The sequence below is a fragment of the Podarcis tiliguerta genome, assembly GCF_965153285.1.
Source record: "Podarcis tiliguerta genome assembly, chromosome: 6".
Classification (NCBI taxonomy): Eukaryota; Metazoa; Chordata; class Lepidosauria; order Squamata; family Lacertidae; genus Podarcis; species Podarcis tiliguerta.
In genome coordinates, this window is record NC_139539.1 from 77,322,578 (window position 1) to 77,334,525 (window position 11,948).

Sequence of the window (11,948 nt, forward strand, 5' to 3'; positions counted from 1 at the left end):
GGAAGGAGATTGTCTGAAGTAGGGCACCTCCTATTCTATTATATCCATATATCTGTTGCTTACTACTTGAATACAACTTACTTTCTTTCTTTTCTTATGGAGTGAAATAGTGACTTTATCATACGTGTATCAACTTTTGGCAGAGCTACCAGAGGGCAGGGGGAAAATTCTTCCAGCCTACCAGGTTCACCATCCTTGATCCAACACAATACTTCTCTCTTTCCTCTCCATCCCACATAAACATGAAATGCACACCTTCTTCAGGAAATAAAAATAAGATCCTGCCTCCTGCAGAGTGATGGATACTCTTCATGGATAAAACTTTGAGAATTTAGTATGCAGTGAAAAGAATAATGACTATGAGAGTATGCAAGGCAGGTGTTTGGGATCCCTGGAAGATTTTTTCAAAAGCCTCCTGCCATGAGTGTTGGCTGAGTGAGGTTGGAGAGCCAGCCTGCCATGCAGGAGTTTATTGTGATGTGTTCTTTTCTTGACAGTTTATTCATCAAGGAGCTGATTGTCTTCTGGAATCCAGCCTTACATTTACTTGTAGTCGTCAGTCAGAATAATGTGTCCATAACTCAAAAATCGGGCTGCCATGATCTTGCTTGGTTAGCTGCGTAATAATAGAGAGCTGAAGAATCCTCGGTGCTGCTCACTTTCCCGTCTGTGGCATTATCATTTTTTTTCCTTGCCATTACCTCAAGCGATAACATCTGATACTCATAATCATAATATATTTGGAGGGGGCTTTTATCCTTGGATTTGTCATTTCCTCTCATGGAAACGTATATGTGGGTTTTCCTAGGCAATATCGTTCCAGGCAAGCTGTTCCAAGCACTGCTAGGACAAATGTTACCAATCCATTGTCTGATATGGGCATATTCAATTATGTCTTGCACAACATTAATGATGATTACTTGGAGGTCAGAATTAAGGCCAGCCAGAAAGTGACTCATCTATGTTCAGGCCGCCTGGCCTTCCCACATCTTGTCAAGGGAGATGAAAGGACCGAATAATCAGGAGCAATTGTCATATGTTGACAGATGCTCCCCAGTAATGACTACCCCCTGCAGCCATAACCCAACACCTTATGACACCACAACAGTTCAGTGTTAATCTTCTTCTTTTTCCATAACACAAAACATGCCATGTGTTATCCTTGTGATTATCTGCATCAAATAACTAACCATCATTACAGCAGCTCATGTCAGTCCAAGGAAAGATGTAGAAATATTTACTGAATGCATCTACCTGCACCATACACTTAAAGCAGTATCATTTGGGGCTGTTCAAAAAATCCTGGGAATGGTGGTTTGTTAAGGGTGCTCACAATTTCCTGGAAAAATGAGTTCACTGTTAAACATATGAGCCAGCTCCTAGGGGCTGAAGTCCCTTCGTCCCCTCAATTAAATATTTGAGGGGGTTGGGGTGCCCAAAGTTGATGGGAATTGCCATTTGTATGGTGTGTGTGCACCGTGTATTGTGTTCAGTTATGAGGGGCTTGGCTTACCTGAACCCCCCCCCCCAATATTTTATTCAAGTTGGCACCCCTGCTGTTAATTCCTCATGGCTCTCTGAGAGGAAAAGGAGTCGTTTGTGGTCTTTGGAGTCCCCAACATCTGTTCACCGCCCCTGCCATTTCTCAAAGCAAAACAGTTCAGGGAGGAAGAATGTTGTGCGGATCATGTATTTATGGTAGAAAAAACAAATTCTCTTGTCCTCACAGTTTTCAACATCATTTACAACAGCTACTAAATCTCACTATCTCCCAAGGGAACAATGCTGTAAGTCAGGAGTGGGCAAACTCCTGTCTGCAGCCTGGGGTCTCCCCATGTGGGGCCTCCCCATAGTGCTTTTCTAACCCTTATTACACTCCCCAGAGACCATGGGAGGGGGGGTCACAGCTGTGGAGGGAAGAGTTAACCCTTCTGTTCTCATGCACTGTGACTCACCACTACAAAAATATCACTCTGATCGCCCTATAGGCTCTAATAGGTTGGGTATAAATAATAAAATTATTATTATAGAATAGGACATTCATGTTTTCATTGAGACATGTTGGAGGGTATGCTGTTTTTGAGCCTGATTGCCTTGCTGGGGGCATTGGGGGGTTTCACCCACAGCTGCACAAAAAACATTCCCATTCCTTTCCAGGTGCAGTAATTAGGCTTGTAAGAGGCACCTATTGGCCACAATGAATGCAGCATCACCAATGAAGATTTCTGAACATAACTGAACCAAATGAGATACAGTAGAAGAGGTGGATTATATTAGCAGGGCTTGAAAACAAAGGGCAGCCTCCCCGAGGGCCTTCTAATTGTGCCGGTAGTGCTCTAACTTTTCTGGTCTTCAGCTTACACTAATTCCCACAAGGAGAACTCCCAAGTGCACCCACAGAAAGGCCTATTGAACATCAAATTGTTCTGCAATCAAAAAGGCCTATTGAAAAGTGAGAAGAGCCAGGAGCCCAAACAACAGGTGTTTTCCTTACAGTTTCAGGATCACCCTCTTAATCTCTGTAAAGAATGAAGCAGGAAAGCTATGCAAGGCCTCTTGTTACTAGGCTTATCAAGAGAGAAGTGATTAGAAGCCCCCCTAATCAGTTTATCCACAAAGCAGCCAATGACATTAATTCTATGTACCACTATTCAGTGCTAGACTTTCTCTCTTATTCTCTCAAACACTGTCAGTGGGTGAATTCATTTGAAATAAAAATTGATTTAAAAGTCCTTTTGTAGCTGTTTTTGTATATAGTGTACTGCATGGAAAACACATTTCCTTTTATATGTTTTGGAACTGGGGTTTTAAGGGAGGACAGTGAAGTGAAAGGACAAGTCCTTAGCCAAAGATCCACAACTATAAACTTTACAAGGCGGGGGAGGCATTGCCACGCTGTCTCTGCCTCTCAGCAATGCATGCATGTGCAAATCAGCCGCTTGTGAGCATGCCCTTGTTTTCATATGAAAGCAAGATGGGAAAGAAATGTCCCGAGAGACTTTCACTAACTAGCAGTTCCTCTGATTTTCAAGCTGATTAGGCCTCTAATTCTGCATATCTGCAAACACACTGGAACTTGAAGTGAAGTGGCTGCCGTCTCAAGACTATGTAGATAACACCCAACCACATTCAATACGCATTGGCAAGGAAATGTTTTATAGGAACAATGGAGTATCAGATTGGTTGCTATTGCTACACACAGCCCATTGGCAAAATACTTACCCCCATACATATGGAACACAGGGACGGGGGATTCCAGATTTTCTACTCCTCTGAATCTCTCCATGGATGTTGATATTCTTCACTACTTAAGTCTTATTTCCAAAGTCGAAATAATACACTGTGGCTTTTCATTTAGGAAGTTCTACACAGCTCTGGTTGTGTGCTCTTTGACACAGGTTTTAATCCTTTCCATTCACTGTGGAGGGAGGGAGTGTTCCTATCTCTATATTATTAGCATTTACGGGCATACTGAAGAAATGCAGCAGGGGAAAAATAACCACGAAAAAAGAAATATTGAAGATGTAATGAGATGAATGATTTCATCAAGACATTAGAAGAAACTTCATGGTGGTAACCGCTCTTCATAAGGGCAACAGACTGCCTCAGGTGGTGCTGGGGTTACCAAAGGCTGGGAGGTTCTTTGTGAAGAATGCTGTAGTTGCAACAACACATTGTAGATCCTACCTTAAGTAGTGGACTAAATGACCTGCAACATTTTTTACAACTCTAAAATTGTATTATTATATTATTCTAAAGTTGTTTTGTACAATGTATTGCTAATGTGCAAGCTATGTTGCAATGGATGATGTTAAGCTATCCTGCGCATAACAGTAACACTGAGCAAAAAAGAATATTGTTGGAATCTCAGGGAGGAATTCAACGTAGTGCTAGGGAGATTGTTCTACCAGAAAAGGAGAAATGCTTGAGCTGATGGAACAATCTCCCTTCTCTTCCCCCATGTGTTGTTCTGATTGTTCTCCAGCCCCCCTCCCACAAGGGGGCATGGGGCATGTTGAGGAGGAGAGGGGAAAGCCCAATTGCACTACCAGAAACCCTGGAGTGGGAAGCCCTGGTGCAGGCTTCCACAAGTCATACTAGTTACGAGGCCTTACTTAAGGGTAAAGGGGACCCCTGTCCATTAGGTCCAGTCGTGACCGACTCTGGGGTTGCGATACTCATCTCGCTTTATTGGCCGAGGGAGCCGGCGTGCAGCTTCCGGGTCATGTGGCCAGCATGACTAAGCCGCTTCTGGTGAGCCAGAGCAGTGCACAGAAATGCACCTTCCTGCCGGAGTGGTACCTATTCATCTACTTGCACCTTAACGTGCTTTGAAACTACTAGGTTGGCAGGAGCAGGGACCGAGCAATCGGAGCTCACCCCATCATGGGGATTCAAACCGCTGACCTTCTGATCGGCAAGTCCTAGGCTCTGTGGTTTAACCCACAGTGCCACCCGCGTCTTACTTACAAATATATAATAACTGTTTCCTCATTGTTCATGTGTTTATTGGTAACAGGACACACACACACACACACAGAGGACATGAAAACATCAGAAAACTAAGCATATTCCAATTCCAGAATTAATCAGCTTGTTAAAGAAGAAATCAGTGGATACCAAGTATTCATAGATAAGGAGGAACAGGTCTCCCCAAACATCACACACAGCACTGGGCCCAGGCACCATCCACATGTAGACCATAAGATAAGGCAAGGATGGGGAGCCTCAAGCCCAAAGGCTGAGTATGACCCCTAAGGGCTTTCTATCTGACCTTTTCGCCAACACCCTTTCAGGTCACACCTCTTCTCCTCAGGCTAGACCGTGAAGATTCAGCTCAGTTTTTATGGCATTTTGTTCATTATCATGACAACATATACTAGCCAGCAGTTCATGTACAAGTAATAATTATATCTTCTGTAAGATGCCAACACATGCCTCATCAGACAAATTGTATTGTTTCACATCCAAAGTCTTTAGTTGCTATTTGACATTTTATTGTATCCTTTTGCTATGAATACTGCTGTTTCCTTCTCTGCATTTGATGGACATAAGCTCCACTCTGGGAAGAAAACAAAAGCATGGCATCATTAGTACCATATTCCAGTTCCTGTCGGGTTAACATTGATGGCCCAGTAATCCCATACATGCAGCAAATACAAACGCCTGCTCTAGCTATTAAGTGAAATAATCTGCAAAATACTGTTCCGTGTTGTGAGGTTTAAAAAATGATAATAAAAGGTGGGTGATAATGCGCCTTCCTGCAAAATAAAATCAATGCCTGTCTTGAAATGTTTAATATTACAGCAAGGACTACAGCGAAGGGAAAACACTTCAAATCCAAAAGTATCTTCCCTTAATATATACTGTGCTGTAGATCGCCTGTCAAGTCAGGGGACATTTCAGATATGAATTCAGCCAGTGCATATGCTGACTTTCTAAATAAAGCTTTCCAACCTCACATTTGAGGTTCTGTTTTTTGCAAGTCTGTCTTCTCGCTCTAACCTCTCTTGCCTCAAAAAAGTACACTGGGGCAGGCAGGCCTTGTTATCAGTTGCTTGAAAATTCTTTCGGGTGTCAGGAACCGTCCCCTCTGCCCCCACAAAAGACAAAGAGTTTGCCCAAATTATTTTTCTTTAGTTATTTTATTTGCTACACTACATCTGAGAAGCCCTGAGAAACACGAATTGTGTCACGCCTTGCCTTTTAACTTTCTAGCAACCCTGTGAGGCAGGTAGAAATAGACAAATCTGTTCATTTCAATTTCTCGCTTTTTTCAAACCCCCCCCCCCCCCCACACACACACATTTCTGCATCAGTTTGCAATTTTGTTTAAGTCCTCATTTTAAAAATGTCAACATTTTAGGGCACATTTCTCCTTATGTGCGCATCTTTTGCATGCAGTTTCATCTGGCAAACACATTTTCACAAGTAATTTCCTACAACGTAGTGCATTTTAAATGTCATCTTCACAAATATATGAGCTTTTGCACACTTAACCCTATTATACACATCTCTGAACACAATATTTGGTTGGACAGCTGCATCACAAAATTTGGAGAAGTGAAAATTTCAAAGGATAGCTATGCTTTGGTTCATGTAAAGTTTCTGAAAGTGCAAATCAGGTAGTTTCACCTTTAAATCGTAACTGAACCAAATTTCTCCTCTATCCCTATAATTTCTCCACTATACCTATCCCTTTAACCTAGGAGGGTTAGATGTAGGAATAAGAGATTTTGGCAAAGTCACCAAGGTTGAATCCATGTGTCCCTTAGTCCAAGTCCAATGTATGATCCACTATGCCAAACTGATAAACTGTGGTAGCTTTTGCTAGTGGAGCCATATATCTGGGAAATTTGAAAAGGGCTTTTTCTAAGAGAAGTCAAATTTCTCAAGTATCTTTCACACATCCGTAGACATCTTCTGAAATTTGCCTCTAGTGAAATGTGAGACAATTTTGGCCTTGCAAAATGTAAGAAGTATTTGAGAGAGCCCAAGGGAGGTTCTAGGGACGTGGGTGGCGCTGTGGGTAAAAGCCTCAGTGCCTAGGGCTTGCCGATCGAAAGGTCGGCGGTTCGAATCCCCGCGGCGGGGTGTGCTCCCGTTGTTCGGTCTCAGCACCTGCCAACCTAGCAGTTCGAAAGCACTCCCGGGTGCAAGTAGATAAATAGGGACCGCTTACTGGCAGGAAGGTAAATGGCATTTCCGTGTGCGGCTCTGGCTCGCCAGAGCAGTGATGTCACACTGGCCACGTGACCCGGAAGTGTCTCCGGACAGCGCTGGCCCCCGGCCTCTTGAGTGAGATGGGCGCACAACCCTAGAGTCTGTCAAGACTGGCCCATACGAGCAGGGGTACCTTTACCTTTTTAAGGGAGGTTCTAATGTAAGCCAGGCAAATTTTACTTGGTTTGTTCCAGATATTCCCATATTTTGCATGCTGGGAAAGACTCGTACATGTTTCAATGGCCCAAATAGTGTTGCATGTTTTCCTTCCTGAAACAGCACAGCAAGAAGGCTACAGTTGGTTGTTTTTTCAGGGTTGGGATGTTTTCAGTTGGTTTGGCAAAAGCCATATCCGTTAGACTAAATTATAGAATTTGAACTTCATTTGGGGTAGTAGTTGTTTTAGTTGATAGTGGCAAAAACTGCTAAGATTTATAGAGGAGAACAAACATAAAGAGACATGTATAGAAGAGGGGAACAGTGATATTAAATACAAAAAAGTCAATTAGAACCTAAATGAGTGGTGAAACAAGCAAAGTGCCATTTCCCAAGTACAGTAACTAGAAATAACACAGCTATCTTAGCATTGCTAAGTGAATTAACATCTGTGGTGTGAAAGAAAACTATTACTTCTATTCAAAGTTTGTTATCATTTGTAATTCAGTTATTCAACCCTGGAGTCTTCCCTCTGAAATACCTTTCTTGAACAACAGCAACTTTTTGTATATACAGTACCGTATTTGTAGCTCTGCTGTTAGAATGTTCAGATCATTTTTCTCCAATTGGATCTGATGCATGGAACCCAGGACTGAACACAAGCCCTCTTCATACATTCAAAAATATGTGTGTGGCATAAAGTGCACAGGAGGAGCATGTGGGCATTGGTACCATACCCACCCACCCACCCACCTCCATCCCTCCCTCTACTCTAGCCCTGAGCTTCAGACTTTGAGCAGGAATGTCTAAGGGAAGGTTCTAAGCACATTTGGTTGGCTGCACTTAGAAGCTTCCTTGTAATCAGGAGCCCCAATAACCCTGGATTCACAAATTGCAGAGGTGAATCCCCTTCAAACCTGCCTGCTAAGCATAGGAAGGTTGGAGATAATTGGCTGGGGCCATTGCACACTCACTCTCCCTATGTACGTGAATAGTACTCTACCCTGATGCTCTACCTACTATATCACATTGGGTTTAAGTCAGTATTTGTTTCGACTCACCGCCATTTAGTACTGGCAGAGCATGCCTCTTTGGAGAGCTGTCCTGTTTTGTGGAAACTATCCTATCGCAATGAACATGGAAAACTAAATTATAATGGGTCCATCTTTAATAAAATGCCTTATTAAAGAGCGGGAAACAAGAAAATAATCCATTTTTATTACTCTATCATCTCTCTCAGCCAACTGCTACGGTAATAAAATTAAGCATTCTATTTCATTGAAAACAAGGAAAGTAATTGTATTTACCTTTTTTTCCCATCGTACCCCCATGCGTACATGCACACAAGAAGCAATCAGCTGCTGGACTCATTAGGTTGCTGATTAAATACTTTGCCAGTTAAGTCTGAACTAATTAAAAGAGAATTGAGGCTGCCTATGCATCAGCCAGCAAGGTATTAACTTTAACTGAGCTTTCCCTCACATTTCATTGCCTGAAAGAGTCTGTTTGGGGTACTTCTAGAATGAAATGCATATCCTTAAAAAATCCTCACATTCAGGCTTCCAGACTAAGAGATCTAGTATCACTGTTTTGATGTAGAGTCCTACCTTTCAGGTGTGCCCTATTAGGAAGGGCAGAATTGTGAATTTGGGTTAGTGGAAGAAAGATTATAGTAGAAGGGTTTATTCACACTTACTTTTCCTTCGCCCTTTCCAGGCATGCTTCGTCATTGTCCGAGTGCCCTTTTTTTGCTCTGGAGCTTCCCCCACAAAAATCTGCTCTTTAAAGCTCAATCAGAGCAAATGTCAACCCACGGAAAATCCAAATTGATGTTTGCTCTGATTCAGCTTTAAAGAATAGGTTTTTGCTGGGATAGCATGGGGCAAAAAAATTCGGGCAAGATTCCCACATTCTAATATGATACTGAATTGAAGGGAGGCCATTAAGAGCTTCTATCTCCAATTAGACATTGACTCCATAGTGCACAACTGCCTCTGGTCTGTTGTTGTCTTAATTCATTCACTCATTTGGAAGCCATGCAGGCTGGAGTGAGCTGGAGAGGATGGGGAGGAAATGCATGATTATTCTGACTTCCACAGATGTTGATGTAGTGCTTTACTTTTCTCTCTTTTTGGTCCTTTCATGAGCTTTGACACTTTTCCTTATGTTCTTTGTCTAGTTTAAGCTACAAGCTTCTCGGGTGTGTTTGTAAAGTGACAGTGACACTGATATGAATAATGCACTCCACATGCTGCAGGAATGCTATTTTTATTTTATTTTTAAGGAAGGTGTAACCACAGAGATGTGGTACAAAAGAGAGTGCGTTTCCACTGGATTCCCTACCTGGTAAGACTGATCAATCTCCTACTTCTCATCTTTTACTGACAAGACCAGACAGCGATTCCATCACCACCACCACCATTTATTTATTTATATCTACACCTTTGAAAGCATAATATAATAAGGTTTAGTATCTCCGTCCATCTGGATTTTTAAGCTGACAGACCTCACCAGAAAGGCCTGAGAAGGTTAGGCTCTGACTGCACAGTTTCCTGAATGAGTTGGTCAATCAGTCAATCTAACTAGATCTAATCAATTTAACTAGAAATGATAAAACTTCCATAATTCATGATTATCTATAGATGGAATTAAAAAAGCTATTTTACTTGTGTCCATGGTGGACAACAGCCAGCACTTTAAACTCTTTTCAAGCTAAGCTTGGGTATTTAGCAATGCCAATCTCTAGCTTTGGTTCTTTGGCTCCCCAGCCTTGTTCCAGGCACTTTGCTGTGTCCTCTGGCTCCTTGCCTACCTGCCTGCCCATATACATCCTTGTTCTAGGCCCACCACAGTTTGAATATCATAGCTTCATCCCTTTTAAAGCCTGCATCAATCCTTCTTGTATGCTAGCGTGGTCTGCCCAACTCAGGTCTCAAGCTTGCTGGTCTCCACATTCTCAGAAAGAAATGTTCTAGCATAGCCTTTCCCTGACAGGCTAGTTTTCTACATGTGGGGTGTTGTTGCTGCTTCTGCTGCTGCTGCTGTTATATATAAATAATGGTTTCAGTCAAACTGAAGCATTCTAAAGCAGTACTGTCCAAGGAGTGAGGTAACCCTATGGCATTTCCAAACATACAGTTTGTCTCTTAAGAGACAGTGTGCGTCATATAGTTAATGACACCCGTGCCCAAATACAAGATTTGGGTGCTCTTTTCCTATAAGAAGCAAGGCTTACAAGATTTCTGATATTTTTGTTTTCCCAGCTCAGATTTTAATTGGAGTCAGAGAAGAATTCCTGGCTTACCTGCTCCCCACCTGTTCAGCTATTCAGTCAGTCCCCAACACACACACCCAAACAATTCCTCTTTGCCTTCCACATGACTTAAACAGGAGGGTTCAGGGTTTCAGGAGTAGTAGTAGGTCTACTGAGGGAGAGGCAAGAACAAGGATTTATCCTCCCCCTAAGACAAAAGGCCCTTGCTGGTCCTTGAGGAATTACTGGTAAGTTCTCTCAAGGTCAACTTCCAAAGAAAAATCGGCTCAGAAAAATAAATAAATAATTTGGAAATAGCTTGGTTTATTTCGAAGTTGTGGGGCTTATTTTTCTAAGCCCATCTGACACCCGTCTCTAGTGTCATGGAAATGGCTATGACATCTCCAAACTGTTGAAGAATTCTCTTGCATCAACTGAATTCTTGAAAGTCTCTTTATAGAAGCTCCCCAGCTGCTATGCACCAGACTACAAGATGATGATGGAGTGTTTATCTCACAGTAAACGCTGCAAACACTGAATTCATGTACAGGAGGTGGAAGAATGAGGCTGACATCTGTTGCTAGGCAGGATTAATTAGGTATTACTTTAAATGATGAATCCTGGACCATTCCCATATGAACAGTTGGTAAATGCTCTGTTCTAATCAGAGATTTTGAAGATAAAGATGTTCTGTTACAAGTCCCATGCTGGCTACTAAGACCTTTATTAGTTGTATTAAGGCTCTTATCAGTTTCATCAACTTATATTAGCATGTACATTACACAAACTGTGCCACATTTGCCTAAAGAGAACAAATATTTTATATTATGTAGAATTTCCCCTTTTCTTCAGTTTTTAAGCTTTGGTCAGGATTGATCGATTGATTGCTCTACTGCTATTGATTTTTAGGTTGATTTGATTGGTGATTGTTTTTAAATCACGTTTTTTTAACACTAAATTGAAGAGCACCTTCTTCTCCCACAAGCCCATTTGCTGGAAGTGAAAATGGGACAAGGGGATGTCCATTTTTTCCAGAGGACGGATGAAATTCGCTGAAAAACTTGGACCTCAGTGTTAACAGTAGTGGTTCCAGTAAGGAGATGTACACTCAGCACGACACTATGACAGAGAGAAAATACACACAGCCGTGGGAAAGCCCAACAGGGCCCAGCAGGCCACAGAATATTGAAGGGGCCCTTGAAAATTTGGGGGGCCTGGGCCCCTCAGCCCCTCTTAGATGGCTCCCCTGTTCTCAAGCCTTACTAATTGAGACTCTTCCAGCATAACTAGACACCGCTTAAGGTTATCTGTTGTTCCCCAATCCCCACCTGACACTGCCTGACTAGTAGAGGGGAGAGAATTGATGGGCTATGTTAGAGGTGTCCACAGGCCTCATTCATTGAAACAGCCTGGTCATTAAATGCCCATCTGCATAAGCTTCCAGCAGACATGGGAAAGCAGGACTAGATTATGCCCTGTGAAGATCCCTGTGTAGCTCTACTACATTGCTCTACCCGGACACTGAGGTCCAGCACCGAGAGCCTTCTGGCGGTTCCCTCACTGAGAGAAGCCAAGTTACAGGGAACCAGGCAGAGGGCCTTCTCGGTAGTGGCGCCCTCCCTGTGGAACACCCTCCCACCAGATGTCAAAGAGAACAACAACTACCAGACTTTTAGAAGACATCTGAAGGCAGCCCTGTTTAGGGAAGCTTTTAATGTCTGATGTATCACAGTACTTTAATATTCTTTTGGAAACCGCCCAGAGTGGCTGGGGAAACCCAGCCAGATGGGCGGGGTATAAATAATAATAAATTATT